The sequence below is a fragment of the Cavia porcellus genome, unplaced genomic scaffold (genome assembly GCF_034190915.1).
Source record: "Cavia porcellus strain 051 isolate PalLab524CR breed Dunkin Hartley unplaced genomic scaffold, mCavPor4.1 scaffold_14, whole genome shotgun sequence".
Lineage (NCBI taxonomy): Eukaryota > Metazoa > Chordata > Mammalia > Rodentia > Caviidae > Cavia > Cavia porcellus.
This window is the reverse complement of record NW_026947497.1, coordinates 41,426,586-41,443,290: the sequence shown is the minus strand read 5'-3', so window position 1 is coordinate 41,443,290 and position 16,705 is coordinate 41,426,586. Positions and strand designations below refer to the sequence as shown.

The window sequence follows — 16,705 nt, the reverse complement described above, 5'->3', positions numbered from 1 at the left end:
AAACATTTCTCAAGTGTCTACATGTTCCAGAGGGTGAATTTTCTAAGGTGGCCTCTTCCTTGGAATAGTGCAGTGGCAACAGTTCTCTAAAGCAAGGGGAAGGGGAAGAAAAAGGCTGAAACAGGTTCATCTGGTTGGTTTCACATTAACCATTACAAGCTGGACGGTATGTGTGAGAATGTGGTGTGCTTTTTTTTCCTCTCAAAAATTCTGAGTATTAGTGTGGAAGTGAGTCCGTGGCTGTCCCACCACAGCTTTCTCATAGTGGGACTGGCAAGGAAGTCTTGACTGGGGAGGATTTGTTTACGTATCAGGCGTAAACTTCCAGGCACTCAGTTCATTTTGGGTCTGTTCCAGTTTGTCTTTAGTCTGTTCCAGTTCACCTTTCATATTTAGGAAAAATAAGCTGACTGCTGGTCTACCGCTGTTGATCTCAGTTGGGCACCTGGCCAGTGGACTTGCTTGAGGTGCTTGCTGGATTGAGGGGTGCTACTCACATTAGGAGGGTATTTTCCGTGTGCAGGCTCTTTCTGTTGGTGCTTTAGCTGTTCCTGAGACTCCCGTAAGCCAGTTACATCATTTAGTTAAGGTCTCTATACCTGCCCTGCTCAGCTTGAACATAAGCTTCCTGTTGTTTCTATCTTCGCATTAACTCATCTTGCGATGCAACTCTGAAGTCTGTTTTGCTCAGTCAGACCTTTTTGGGAAGAGGTTCTTCACGGTCATTTTGAGTTCTATGCAGACCTTGGCCACAGGGGTGCCGGTAGTCACCCAGGCCAAGGCCACCTGCCAGCTGCTGGTCTCATGTTCCTTAACAAAAGTTTTTAAAACTGCTACCTTATATGAAACAATTAAAAGACAGGAAGCGCTCAAACAGATTCATTCATGTAACGAACAATGATGGAGTAGCCACAGTGTTCTAGGAATTTTTTTTTAATGAGAAAAAAATAGAAATAAAAATAAAACTGTTTCAAAACAGGTTAACAGGAGGGTAACAATAATTAATACATTGCATATAGTTATCTTCATGGCAGTTACTCTGAGTAAAAGACATAGGCATGAAATGCTGTACGAACAATATTAACACAAACCTTTCTTTTCAGCGAACTAAGAGAAATTAGCTTTATGACTAATTATCTTGTGTGTGTGTGTGTGTGTCCCTTTATTTCCTCTCTCCCTCACAAGTTTCTCTTTTCTTCTGTAGTTTCTTCCTAATTCACAGTATCTATTATACATTTTGGGTCTCATTCATTCATTCAGCTTCCTATAGTAGTGAGACAATACAGTGTTTACATAGGTGGATCTCATTTATTTCACTTACAAGTATAGTCTCTAGTTGTACCCACCTACCTACAAAAGTCTCCTTTATCCTTCTTTATGGATGAGTAATACTCAGTTATGTAAAAAACACCACATCTTTTTTTTTTTTTTAATCTATTCCCAGTTGATGGGCATTTGGGTTGTTTTCAGAATTTAGCTATTACAAATTATGCTGCTATAAACATGGGTGCACATATATCACTGTAGTATAATGTTTTTAATTCTTCCAGCAATATACCAAAAAAGGGATGGGCCAAGGATTTAGCTCAGTGGCATAAGTGCCTGCCTGACAAGTGCAAGGTCGTGAGTTCGATCCCCTGTACCAAAAAAAAAAAGAGAGAGAGAGAGAAATAGTGGATAAAAGACCTCCAATGCTAGTTTTTTGAGGAATCTCCACACTGATTTCTACAGCATTTGCACCAGTCTACATTCTCATCAGCAGTGGAGAAGGGTTCCTTTTTCTCCATAGCTCCTCTTGTTATTGGTTGATTTCTTGATGATAGCCATTCTTTCTGGAGTAAGGTGGACTCTCACTGTTGTTTTAATTTGCATTTTTAGAATGACCAGTGATGTTGAACATCCTTTCATATATTTATTTGCCATTTGTGCTTCTTCAGTTGAGAAGTGTGCGTCTCAAATGTCCATTTCTGGATTGGGTCCTTGAATTTGGGGGTTGTGATTTTTTTCAATTGTATACTCAATTATATGTTCTTGAGGAACAATTGCCTAAAATTTTTGTCCCACTATGTGGGTTGTCTTTTCTCTCTATTGGTGATACCTTTTGCTTTGCAAAGTCTTTTTTTTTTTTTTGGTACCAGGAATTGAACTGATGACCTCATGCTTGCCAGGCAGGTGCTTGTGCCACTGAGCTAAAATCCCAGCCCCACAAAATCTTATTAATAAGGTGAGATCATATCTTTGATTCTTTGTAGTATTTCCTGTGTAAAAATACTACAAAGTCTGGGTTTTGTTCATTAAGTTTCTGCCTACATCTACGTCTTCAGGATTTCTACCTATTTTCTCTTCCAGTAGATTTAATGTTTCTGTTTTAATATCTAGCTCTTGTACCTGTTTTGAATTTAGTTTAGTGCGTGATGATAGACATGTGCCTAGTTTTAGTCTTTGGCCTGTGGAAAGCCAGTTTTTCCAGCACCATTTATTAAAGAGACTATTTTCCTTCCAGAAAACATGTTTGGCTCCTTTTTCATTTCCTTCTTTCTTTCTTTCTTTCTTTCTTTCTTTCTTTCTTTCTTTCTTTCTTTCTTTCTTTCTTTCTTTCTTTCTTTCGGTACCGGGGATTGAACTCATGACCCCTTGCTTGCCAGGCAGGTGCTTATGTCGCTAAGCTAAATCCTCCAGTCACATGGCTCATTTTTCAAAGATAAAGTGGCTGAATGTGTTTGGAATTGTGTCTGCATCTTCTATTCTGATCCACTGATCCTCAAGTCTGTCATTTTTCCAATACCAAGATGATTTTTTTCACAGTAGCTTTGTTGTATGATTTCAGATCAGAGATTGTGATGCTCCTAACTTGCCTTTTTTGCCCAGAATTGCTTTTTCTATTTTAGGTTTCTTCTGGTTCCAAATAAATGTTAGAAATGTTTTCTCTAAAATATGCTAATGATATTTTGATTGGGATTGCATTAAATCAGTGTAACAGTTTTGGGAGTATAGCCATTTTCACTATGTTAGTTCTTTCTATCCATGAGCAAGGAATATATTTCCATTTTCTGATATAATTTTTAATCTCTTTGCTCAGAGTACTGTAACTTTCAATATATAGATCTTTTACTTCCTTTATTAAATTGATTCCTAGGCATTTATTTATTTATTTTTGGATACTATTGTAAAGAGTATGAATTCCTTAATTTCTCTTTGTGAATTTGTTACTTGTATACAGGAATGCTATTGATTTTTGAGTGTTCAGTTTGTATCCAGTTACACTGCTGAATTTGGTTATTAAATCTACAAGTATTTTGCTTAAGTATTTGGGGTCTTCTATGTAGCCTATCATGTTATCTTCAAATAATGATAACTTCGTCCTTTCCTATATTTATGCCTTTTGTTTCTTTCTCTTATCTAATTTCTCTGGTTAAAGTTTATAAAACCAAGTTGAATAAGAGTGAAGACAGTGGGAACCCTTATCTTGTTCCTGATTTTAGAGTGAAAGTTTTCAGTTTTTGTCTGAAATATGAAGTTGGCTGTTGTTTTGTCATAGATGGTTTTTATCACATTGAGATAAATTTTCTGAGATAAATATTCCAATTTTCTTAGGATTTTTCTGCATCTATTAATGTGATCATATGGTTTTTGTCCTTGTATCTATTAATACTGTGTATTATATATTTATTTACATATGTTGAAACCATCCCTATGTCCCTGGATGAACCCAACTTGGTCATGATGTATAATATACTTGATGATTTCCTTTGCATTTACTTAAGCATGTTCTATGAGCTACTGTGTAGGTCTACTTTGGAGAACATGTGCATCTGGGAAGAATGTGTATTCTGATGTCATGGGATGGAACACTCTATAGACATCTACTGAGTTCATTTGTTCAGAAGTTGGCTTCAGTTCAAGTATTTCATTGTTGATGTTTTTGTGTAGCTGGTCATTTTGTGACAATTTGGCACTGAGATCTGTGGAGGACCATCTGAATAATTCTCCTTGAATGAAGAACAATTTTCTCCATTTTGGCTAAACTTGGCCCTCTTTCCTTATATTAATATTACAGAGCTGCTTAGAATTTTTCCTTATCCTGTCAGTTGTCTTTAAGCAAGGTAAACTGGTCTGGTTGAGGTGCCAATGTGTAGTCTCTGAAGCAAGATGACAGAGTAGTGCTTCCCCACTCCCATGGCTCCCAAAACACATGTGTGAGCTGGGCAGGAAGGAGAGTCAGGCTGCACGCTGTTGGCTGGGACCCAGCCCCAAGATAAGAGGCTATGACTTCCCAGGGCATAAAAGATTGCACGACAGCTGAAGCACAGACAACAAAACATAAGATACGATCTCAAATTGTGCTATGCAGGTCACTCTTTCTGCATACTCTTCTCTCTGCATATTGCAGAGATGCTTTCAGGCCTCCCACTTAGCTCAGCTCACAGCACTTGTGTACTTCCCACCATTCTCACAGTCACTCAACCTCAAGCTACTCCCTTCTTCACGAATAAATAAAACCTAGGTTCAGTCCTGAGTCGAGGCCTTTGTTCCAGTTTAGCATCACCCCAGATGAACTCAAAACCCCCTTGGTCTCCACAACTTGTCTTGTTGTCTTTAATCTCAACATGGGTTGTACTGGAAGTGGTAGACTGGAATTAATTAGCTAGAATTCCAATCACTTTGCCATGGGATTACAAATATAAACTACCCAGACCATGACAAAATCTAGGAAGAGCTCACTATAAGATCCCCCAATACAACTGTATTAGTTCTTATTTGACTTTTCATATCTGTTAATATTAGTTTTGTATAGCTGAGTGCACAGGTATTTTATGCATATATATTCATGATTTTATCTCTTCCTCTTGAACTGTTCCTTTACAAGGATGTAGTGATTTTCTTGGCTTGAAATTCACTTTGTCTGAAAGTAGAATAGCTACCCCTGCTTTTTTAAGGATTCCTGTTTCATGGAGTATTGCTTTCCATCCATTGACTTTCAGTTTATTAATTTCTTTTTGAATTAAATGTTTCTTTCATTCAGCATATAGTTGGATCGTGCTTGATCCATTCTGTCAGTCTATTTCTTTTGATTGGTGAATTGAGACTATTAACATTGAGGGTTATAACTGATATGTAATGACTTATCCTTGTCATGTTTCCTGTTGTTGGTTCCCTCTCCCCACTCTGTTTAATTGTTTGCCTTATCTGATGGATACTTTCTATGGGGGTTCACAGAGTTGTAGTCTTTGTTACCTCTTTCTAGAATGTCTTTCAGAACATTTTGGAGTGTTGGTTTGCCAATCATAAATTTCCTCAGGTATTCTTTTTTCATGAAAGTATCTTATATCTCCATCAATTTTGAAAGATAGTTTTGTGGTTTACATCAATATGGGTTGGAGTCTGTTTTCCTTTAAGGTTTAAAATACTTTACTCCAAGCTCTCCTTGATGTGAACATTTGTTTTGAGACATCAACTGTTATTCTTATGGGCTTTTCTTTATGGGTGATTTGTTTCTTTTACCTAACAGCTTTTAAGATTTTAATCTTGGGGAGAACATGGCAGACAGAGAGCAGCAGCTATGGAGGCTCTCTGAGAGACCCAGCTTAGAATCCAGGAATGGTGCGGAGTAAGGAATCATAAGCAAGTGGAGATATGCCCTGCTGACCCAAGAACAAACTGGGCTGAGAGAAACCAACTTGGAATGCAATCCTGGTGTTATAACAGGAACAGATAGAGCCTCAGTGTGGAAGCTGGAGCCTGCGCCATTGGAAGCTGTGATTTGGGTTTCCTGCTGCCGCTGCTGCATCTGAATTGGCTCAGCAGGGAAAGAGACTCGCGAAAGCTCTGAGAACGGGAATCGGTGAACGGAGTTGAGAGCGGGATGGGTGGGGAGCCGTGCATCGACCTTTGGTGAGTGAGGGAAACGGGGACACTTCCACGGTCTAGAAGGCTCCAACAGAGGACATTCTGGGACCAGGCAGACTTGCTGGAACAGGGCGCTGCAGTGACTTCAGTCACATATCCTCCTCTCAAGCGGGATTGGTGGGCAGTGCCTAGCCTGTGTGATGCTTCTGGCTGAGACCCAGTAGGCTAGCACAACCCAGGTCCCAGGAGGTGCACCCTGGGGGTGAAGCCTTCGGTAGGTTGACCTGGAGGGTGGGCCCCACATAGGCTGCCTGGTCCTCCCTGGTGCACTGCGGTGGGCTGGAACACCTAGCAGGTGCAATTCAAACAGACTGTGGCCGACAGGGAAGAAGCTGGGCCTCCTGTATATGCTTGTATATAAGGAACAAAGAATATGGGAAGAGGGAGCAACAAGAAAGGCTCCTCGGCTCCCAATCCTGAGAAACATGCAATAGCAGACATGGCACCAATAGACATAAAGCGCAATCTCCAGAGCCTCATAGACGAATTCAGGAATGAAGTCATTAATGACCTGAAGCAAGACATAAGCAGAATAGTTAGAGAAATGCTAAGCACCGCCCAACAAAAAACAGATGGTGGAATGGAAGAACAGAAAAAAAAGGGCAGAATTGTTTGATGGAGAATATAGAGAAAACATAGAATATGTGAAGCAGGTTCAAAAAGACTACCAGGAAACTAAAAACTCTATTGAAAACTGGCATAACAGCTTGAAAGAAACTAAGGATAGATTATCTGAACTGGAGAGCAGATTTGTAATATGGGAGCATGAAATGAAAAACTTCTTAAAAATAAAGAAACAAACAGCAATAATACAAAGGCTAGAAGATGATGAGAGGATTTATAACTTAAGAATTAAGAACATAAAAGAAGAGGTAGGGACACAAACAAATGAACTACAAAAGCTACTCGCAGAAATAATCCAGGAGAATTTTCCTAATTTAGCAAAAGGTAAAGATACTCAGATGTATGAAGCATACAGGACCCCAGCCACCTACAACCCAAACAAAGCTACACCCAGGCATATAATAATCAAAATTCCAGAAATCCAATACAAGAACAGAATACTAAAAGCCGTCAGAGACAAGAAACAGATCACTTACAAGGGAATACCCATCAGAGTTACAGCAGACTTCTCGGCACAAACCATCAAATCACGAAGAGCGTGGGGGGAAATAATTCAAGCTTTGAGAGATAATAACCTCCAGCCAAGATTGATATATCCTGCACAACTATTCCTGGAAATTGATGGAAAAACAAGGTGCTTCCAGGATAAAGAGGAACTAGGGGAATATGCAACCACCAATTCAACTCTACAGAGAATACTACAGGATATTCTAAAAAAGAAAAATACAAAGAATCCAGAAATAGTGGCAGGAAGGCCACAATGAATGGAGCAGAAAACAAAATGAAGAAGACAAACTGACAACTAATGACAGAAAAAGATCTCAACAGAAATGAAGCAGAGAAGACTGGATGGCAGGAACAGCTATTTTGGAGAAAACGACCTCATAATAGGTAATGCTGATTTAATATCATCTTGTTTTGAAGTCCCATCAAGCTTTTGTTTTTCTGTCTCCATAGGTCTTAACATGTTGTATCTTATTGGATTTTATTATATGTGATAGTATAAACAAAAACTTTTATAGACAAGGAGATTATACAGAAACCATTGTTCATTTTCTGTTAGTTGATTCTAAATACCCTGTAATACTGTCATTCTCTTGAATGGTTTTACATGATTTTGATATATTTTATGCTATATTTTATTTATTTTAAGTTATGATATATTTGATTTATTTTATATATTGAGTATATGAAGTTATACTCAAAAATTTCAAGGGAAGAGATACTATGGTAACTACTTTTATGTCGGGATTATCTTGTGGTGAAACACTATTTTGCTTAAATGGTTATATTTTGATCTGCACTGTTTTGTTGTTATGCCCTCTTTTATCTCAATCTCCATTTTATTATTTACTTTTTTACTTTTATCCTTTTAATTAAGGGAAAAATAAATAAAAAACAGCAGGACATATTATAGTAACCCACTTTGATTTTCTATTAACTTGATTTGAAGCCCTGTATTGCTCTCACCATCTTGTTTTGACTGATGTTCCTCTATTCTGTTTTGCGTGATAGTACCAGGTTCGAAAGTTTAGGCAACAGCTCTGAAGATAGTGGGATTCATTATGACACCCATTCTGGTTGACTATTATCTACTTTTGAAGACCTGTAATGTCTCCAATGTTTTGGTTTTGTTCTTTACTGTTTTGTTCAATTTTATTATAACTGATGATATAGGCAATTCTTTTTAAGATAGCAAGAGGCATTATGGTAACCATTGTTGATCACCTTGTATTATGTTTTTACATTATCTATTATGCCCACCCTTTTGATTTGACTGACTCTCTTCTGTTATGTAACATTTGGTTTTACTCTTTTCCAAGGAAAGTAATAAGAACTGTGGGAGTAATGGAACCCAAAATGTGTAATAGTCATTGTACAAAAGAGAGGAAAAGAAAGTGCTCTAAACAATATAACTGCATGTATATTTAAGTGTATAAGATAGACAATGATATTACTGAGTTTTGTTGGATCATTGAACAGAACTGTTTGAAGTCTCACTGTTTGAATGTCCACTTTATATGCTTTAATTTTGTAACTTGAACAAATATTTCTAAGATGACAATATGTAATCCATTAACTACTGTTTCCTGTTTATTTTTTTTCTGAAACTCTGTGCAACTTGTACCCTTTTTCTGCTTCTTTTTCTTTTTCTCCTTAAATAAAATAAAAAAAATATTTTAATCTTGTTTTGAATTTCTGGAATCTTGACTATAATATGCCTGGCTGTATATTTTTTGATCATGACTAATTGGAGTTCTACGTGCTTCACTTATCTGAATGTCAAATTCTCTTTCCCTGCCAGGCAAGTTTTCTTCCATGTAATCTGTGAACAGATTTTTTTTTATATCATTTGTACTATCTTGTGCTTTTTTCATTGACTCCAGTCAATTTTAAGTTATTCTTTGTATCACCTAGCATTTTATGGGTTGATATCTCATGTTCCTTTGCTATTTTTAAGAAATCTTTCTCTTTGAGATTGCTAACTGCAGGCCTGTCTTCTATGGCTGAGATTCTGTCCTCACATTGGCTCATTCTTCTACAGATACTTTCAAAAGGATTTTTATTCTCTGAATATCTGCTTGAATCTGTCTTATGGATGTCATTTTTTCCTATGTTGGACATTGATAGTTTCCATCATTTTCTTAAGATCCTCTTTTTTAAATCTGTATGTGCTCTATAGTCACTAAGCGTGGTTTTTGTTGTGGACACCATCTCTGTAGTTAACTCAGGAATTATTTCTGATTTGATTTTTTTCTAGAGCCTCATTGAACTGCTTTGCTGTTACCACTTCAGAGAGACCAGGTTGGTGGCTTTTGGCTTGTCCCAATTCATTGCTCCCTAGGTTTGCCTTTGGTGAACTGTCTGTGGTGACATCCTGTTTAAGGGTCTTCTCATTCTCTTTTCTTTTTTAAAAATTTAATTCCTAGGGTGATGCTTGTAAATTGCCTATGATGAGTTGCTTTATTGCTAGTATTTAGAACCCTCAGGCAATGACTACTTTTCCGAGGTGTCTTCCTGGTGTAGCTGTTTTGGGTTTTGAGTCTGTTGTATGATCCCACCTTTTCAGTTTGTTGGGGATGAGAAATTGCTGCCTGCTTGGCCCTGTCCCTTGTTCATCAACCCTGACCCACAGTATTTTCCATGACCTTTAGGCAATCTCAGTCTGGGGATACCAGGAAAAACAGGCGGTTAGAACAAGTATGTCACTTTTGGCTAAAGTGGTACCATCAGCAATAACTGTACCATAAAATGCAGTCTAGAAAATGATGAATTAGTTAACCATTAATTTCCACCTTTAATAGTATGAACTAGATTTGTGGTTATATAACAAAATCTAAACAAACTAGAAAATGACGTGCAGTAAGTAAGTCAATTTTATCCTTGGGGGTGAAAATGTAAAAGGGTTATGGAAAAAGTAAATAAGTAGAAGAGCAAGAGATTAGAAGCAAAGCTGGAAGACACAAGGAGATCATGCAAACTTTGGGAAAGAGAAGAAGGAAAAGGAAGAACAGAACACAAGAACTGAAAAGAAACTAGAAATAAAGTTCACAGTCACATAAAAACAAGATCAAACAATGAATAAGGAACAAACAAAACAACATCAAAAAACAAAACAAAAAGAACGAGAGAGAAAAAAGTGTCCACTTCCATGTTTGTCTCTGCTGTTACTCTCATGGAGACAGAGTCCAGATCTGCGCTGATCTATCTCAGCAAGCCAGCAGTAGCTTTATGGCAGAGTAGTAGATAATCTCAGTGAAGCTACACCTTTATTTCCCTTGAAGTTCAGGATATAATCAGGCCATGGGGGCCCAGACCGGACTTGTTCAGCCTGCAGCAGTCAGCACACCTTCTATGGGCTTTAACTCATCTGGCAGCTGCTAGATGAGTCCAGAGGTTGCTCTGTCTGACTTCTGAGCTCAGCTGGCCCCTTCCAGGCAGGCTCCCTGCCACCTGTTCTCTCCCATGGGTCAACCAAGCTAGCGCTCAGTACTCATCCCCAGCTAGTGCTTCACAGCCACACTCCCTTCCACTGCCATGTCTCTCCATGGAAGCCTTTGGTGTTGTATGCAGTCACCACGTGTCCACAGGTCTGAACTGCTCCTCTCATGCAGTGAGCCCCAACTCAGGGAGCAGGCTCTGCCAGCTATCTTCTTTTTCTTCTTCTTCATTGAAGTTTCTCCCTTTGCTCTCCCTGTGGGCTTCAGTTCTTACTTCAGAACCTTCCTGGGTTCAGAGGACCCACTTTCCTCCTTGTTTTTCAGTGCCTGGATGGCAGTTCTCAGAGAGGCTCTTTGCTGCTTACCACCAATCTGCCATCTTCCCAGAAGTCTTAATACCACTAATTTTTGTACTCAAAGAAGAAAAGCCACTTTTAAAAAATCACAAAATATCTCAAGAATCAAAAACAAAATTATTTATGAATTTCATAATTTGGCTCACTTGAAATTATCAGACTTTTCTCAGAAAGCTACGTGGGTTGCAGAAGAGGCATTTTCATTCAGGTTTGCTCAACAGCTGTGGACTGAGCCACCAGCTACAAGAGTCAAAGCAATGTTCTCTTATTCAGGTTCTCAAGTATAATTAAGATTATCAAACAGCAAAGTCCAGCTCACCCATGGTGTAGTCAAGAAGTAGACTGCAAGATTGTGGCATCACCAGCTGACAGCTCCACTGATGCTCGGGGGGCAAATTCTTAAATTCTAATTTTTAACAAGTCTCACAGGAAATACTACTCACATGTTGTCTTAGTTACTTTTCTCATTGCTAAAATAAAATACCTGACACCCAAAGTTAAAGGAGGAAATATTTATTTTTGGCTCACAGTATGCAGAAGTTTCAGTTCATAGTTGGCTGGTTCCAAGTCAGGGTGGCACGGCAGAGGGGCATCATGGAGGAGAAATAGTTCATGGCAGGCAAAAGGCAGCAAAGCAGTGATGTAGGGAAGAAGCAGCAGCAAGCGACAAGCAGCTCTCTTCTGTCCCTTATACTCTTGTCAGGGTTATCCGCCCTGAGGGTAGCGCTTACACCCAGGGAGTATCTTCCCATTATTCATGACCAGAATTATGCCAAACCAATCAGTGTCCAACTTAGTTACTACACACCCTTGATCATACAATTAACCCCAGCATCATGCCACCTCCAAAAAGCCAACCTATGACCGAATAAGGCTTTGGTGGGGACATAGAGTACAAACCATAACATATTTTCTATGAATTGCTTGATCCCAAGTTATTTTAAAGCCAGTGTTACATTTGTCACAGCATTACCTTGCATGCCAATGAAATATACAACAGTTATCAGGAGCAGATTCTGTGCACTATTTGGTGATTTCCATCCCAACTGCTCTTATCTTCACAAAACTATTAATACTTTTTCCTCCCTCTACATACAATAGTTTTAATAAGTTTTATTTGTTCATTAAATTTAGATTAGTAATTTAAATGCTATCTTCCTCCTATTTTGAAAAAAGATTTATGAAAAAGGTGAGTAGGGAGCCGGTGGTTTAAATTCTGTTTCTAACGTTCCTCTAGTACAGTTTAACGGTACTCCTACTTTTACCTGGAAAAATCATAACTACAGAGCTGAATTTCAAAGATCCTGCTAATAAAATCAAACTATAATAGAACACCTTTAAAACCACCTTTCTATGACTGGATTTAAGTACAAATAATAAATCTCTTTACATTTTACACACCTCTGAAATAGATCACCCCAATTATATAACACCCAATATGTACACTATTATCTCCATCAAAATATTCACAAACAAGAGATATCTACGATTAATAAAAATTCTTCTTATAAATCATAGCTGAGATAAGTCTAAAACACTAACAAAAGGATGTCTTAGAAGAAAATCTTGCAAAAATCAAGTAATTGTGTTTAACATATGTAATAGAAAGTCTTCAAATCAGGCTATAAATACTTGATTGCTTTGGGGCTTCCTGTAAATAGCTCTTTATTCTCTACTTGCTCTGTGCTATGGTGCTGGTAACTGTCAAAATGAAGATTAATTGACTTGAATTTTGCCTGGCAAGTTTAATACTATCAGCTACTGCTTTGAGATAATAGTCAACATAAGCGCCTGCCTGGCAAGCAGGAAGTCATGAGTTCCACCACAGATACAAAAAAAAAAAAAAAAAAGGTTAAGTGGCTGACCAATATTCTATAATAAATTGTAATATTAGGGTGTTGGGAAACCAAACAACCAGCTCGCCTCCCTGGTAAGCCACTGCGGTGTGGAAGGCTGCAGCCACCCCAGGGTGAGAACCATCAGCGTCTCCTGAGATCTGCGCCATGGGGGAACTTAGGGCTCTGGGAAACCAAGCAACCAGCTCACCTCACTGGTAAGTGGCCGTGGTGTGGAAGGCTGTGGCTACCCCACAGTGAGAACCATCAGAGACTCCTGAGATCTACACCATGTTGGAACTTAGGGCACTGGGAAACCAAGCAATCAGCTCGCCTTCCTGCTAAGCAGTAGTGATCCTACCAGCACGTGGGCTGACAATCAAACACCCCACCTCTGCCCCCTCCCTTAGCAAATGGGAGCCAGAGAGATCTGAGCATCTCCTGGGAGGTTGACCATATGCAATATAGCAAATAAGGGAGATTTCCTTCTACTGCCTCTTTAAAGGCAAATATTTTTACCACTGTTTTGCTTTATTCTGATTAATGGTACTGCTCTATTCAATATTCTGTTTTGATAAGTTCTATAATGTTCCATATTTCATTTTATTTTGCTATACCTGACTGAAAGAACAACTATTGTGAAAATAATGAGATATACTATGGTACCTATTACTGTTATCCCGGTAACCTGCTGTGAAGTTCTGTACCAATTTCATTACACTGTCTAAACTGGCTTTGTTCTGTCTTGTTCTGTTGTATTTTATTACCTTCAAAATAATAAAAAACTTCTATTAATAAAAAAATAAATTGTAATAGGCTTATAAATTTAGCCCCAAAATAAATAGTAGAAATTATCAGTGAACTTAAATATTTAATATTTTACATGACTAATGTACATAAAATTGTTATTAAATTATAATAACTGTATATTAACAAACTTGATAAACCCAGAAGTTGGAGGCAGGGAAACTGAGGTAGGAGGATCACATATTTGAGCCCAGCCTAGATAACTTAGCAACGTTGGTAAAATCTTATCTCAAAAAGTAAAAAAACAAAACAAAAACACAGCTAGGGATTCAGCTTTGTACAAAGGCACTGAGTTTGATCCTCAATATCAAAAATAAATAAATAAATACCCATCTTAGTTACTTTTATCTCATTGTGAGACAAAATACCCAACACCCAAAATTAAGGAAGGAAAGCATTGTTTATCTCATAGTTTGTGGAGGTTTCAGTGCATAATCAGTTGGCTTCAAGGCAGGGTAGCACAGTGGTTGGGAAAAAGTTCAAGACCACAGAAGACAGAAAAATCAACTAGAGAAAAAGCAGGGAGGGCAAGTCTCTATCCTCCCTTATGCTGTAAGCAGGCTATCCACCTAGGGCAAGTGTAGCACTCACACTATCTACAAGCCCTCCTCTTGCACAGGACAAGGGTTTTTACAAAGTGAGGATCCTGGCTCCCTGCTGAGTCGCTTTCAAGTTGACACAATGCATCAACCATTACAATACCCATGTCCAGATTCTATACCTGGAAAGATTCAGATGCATCCTCTTTAAACCTGATTTTCTAAAGCGTTAATATTGTCAGGTGTGTATGTTAAAGGTGAGGAAAATCAATTATTTCCCATTTCTGAAGCTTCCAATTTTGTATGAGCAATATTTGCACTTAATTTATTTACAAAACAACATATTTGGCCTTCTCTGAGACCTTGCAGTGAACCTAATATTTTAATTTCATATTTTAGACAATCCTGTATATTGTAATTACTGCTCACATTTTCACACTGGGAATTACTGACATTCTAGGGAATGAAGACTGCCTAGCTAAAGCTATTAATTATTATTAATTAAATACCTTAATTAACTAACCAGCATAAAAATTCTTAAGAATTTATAAATTAAATATGAATAAGTTATTTTCAAAAACCACCCAAGAATGGCATACCCTTGACACTTTATAGAAAGACAGGAGGTAGGTAACAAATTTTAAGCTGCTATGATACAGGAAGTCATGATATCCTACACAGCAGCACAGCTTAAATAAGAGCCACACCTTCAATCCGTAGGTGTGGGCTTGAAGATGAAAGCTCAGCCAAGTCAGATCCAAATTCAAGCTTGGATTATTCTACTTCTCTGTGGGGTATCCCCTAAAAATGGCATAAATTTTAATTTACATATTTGTCATAATCTGTGAACTATACCCCATGAAAAATAAGGCATTACACTTAATATTAAATTATTTATACACTTACAGCTACCATGCTATGCCAATTGGAGGCAAATAGATAATACCAATTTATAAATGAAAAGATTTTATGTTTCTAAGGAAGCTTATCAAAAATAAGTTTGGTTGAATGAAGTATAAACTGTTACTCACCAACTGAGAGCAAGTTGTTTCTCATCCTTTTTTATTGATGGGTACTCTGGCTTCATCTTCAAAGGTGAGGCTAGATTCTTCTGAGCAGCAGGTTGAATGAATGTTCTGTCTACTTTATTAAATACTCAAATCTAATTGCTTGATTAGTTTGATGCCAAGAACATACGACATTTCACCAAACTTCAGAAATCAGTTTCAACATGTTTCTATATGATGAACTCAGCAATGAAACACTGAAACATGCGACAAAATGGATGAGTCTCAAAAGCACTTTGCCAAACAAGACACCAAACACCTAAGTCCACAGTGCATGATTCCACTTACGGCAATAGAAATGCTAGCTACGGACAGAAAGCAGATCAGAGGTGATATGGGGGTTGGGGCAGAAATGCTGAAAATGGCAGGCGCAGACTTTTGATAAGAGGGAAACTATAGTAGCAGTGTTTAAAAGATGAAACACACTTACCAAAACCCAATAAACTCCAAATTTAAAATTATTTTCTGTACAAATTTTTCAATATAAGTGATATGCTTAAAGAAATTATGCAATTAGGGCCAGAGATTTAGCTCAGTGGCATAAGCACCTACATAGCAATCCCCAGTACTGGGAAAAAACAAAAAGAAAAAATTATGCAATTAATGTGAATTTCTTCAGAAGTACAAGGGAAAATGCATTGCTCATTTATTGGTTAGGATGATGTCAAGTTTTAAAGGTATCAGATTTAACTTCTTTTTTAACAATAAGAATAGCTTTTTTCTTATTACATGTTTGTAGTTCATGCAGTTTACAATCATTTTGGGGAGTGCTTACTTATACATAGCACAGCATATAGATAGATAGATAGATAGATAGATAGATAGATATAGATAGATATAGATAGATAGTGAAAGAGTTTTGGCCCAGACAGGACATTGTAGCTGGTAAAGCCTCAGGCAGAACCAAGGAGCTCTATCTCCCCCACCCCTAGGAATTTACCTCTGGTGCCAAAAGAATACCAATGGGTTACCTGTGCATCCCTAATGCCCCTCAGGCACCACCCCAAACCTAAGCTACCTGTATGCCCCCACTCCACGTTTTCCGCGAAGAGATCGCCGACGGGGAGCGGGGGATGATGATGATGATGGGATGCTGCGCCCCAGGGGATCGAGGGTGTTTCTCCCTGAAGGTCATTTATATTTCATACTTCTTATCTTTTAGCTGCCGCCCGGTCCCCCACAGTTCTATCAGATAGATATATAGATAGAGAATTGCTTTTAATCATTAAACCCTTTTTCTCTTCTCCATAGCCCAAAATTCCTCTATAGCATTATTTCAAGATCTGGCATTTCATATCTAAGGATTGTAATAACTCTTCCTATACTTTAAGTACTAATTAAGTCACTTTTTTTGGTACTGGCAATGGAAGTCAGGGCCTTGTACTTGCTGTGCTCACTCTTAAGCCACTGAGCTATATTCCAGGGCCCTTAAGCCATTTTTAAATGTTTATAGTTATGGAATTTTCCACATGAGATAAACTATGCGTGCCCCACCTCTTCAGTAATCAGAACATCAATGGCTAGCAAGATCAGGGCCAAAGCCAAGAGCATACTTGAAATTCTTGGCCCTTGATCATGGGTTTAGGTCTTCCCAAAAAACAAAATACACTGAGATGTCTATAAAAATTA

General features: G+C 38.1%; 1 pseudogene; it reads right to left on the bottom strand.

Moving 5' to 3' along the window:
* Positions 1–303: 303 nt before the first annotated feature.
* Positions 304–16,211, bottom strand: LOC111753559 (pre-mRNA-splicing regulator WTAP-like; annotated as a pseudogene).
* Between the last annotated feature and the right edge of the window lie 494 nt (positions 16,212–16,705).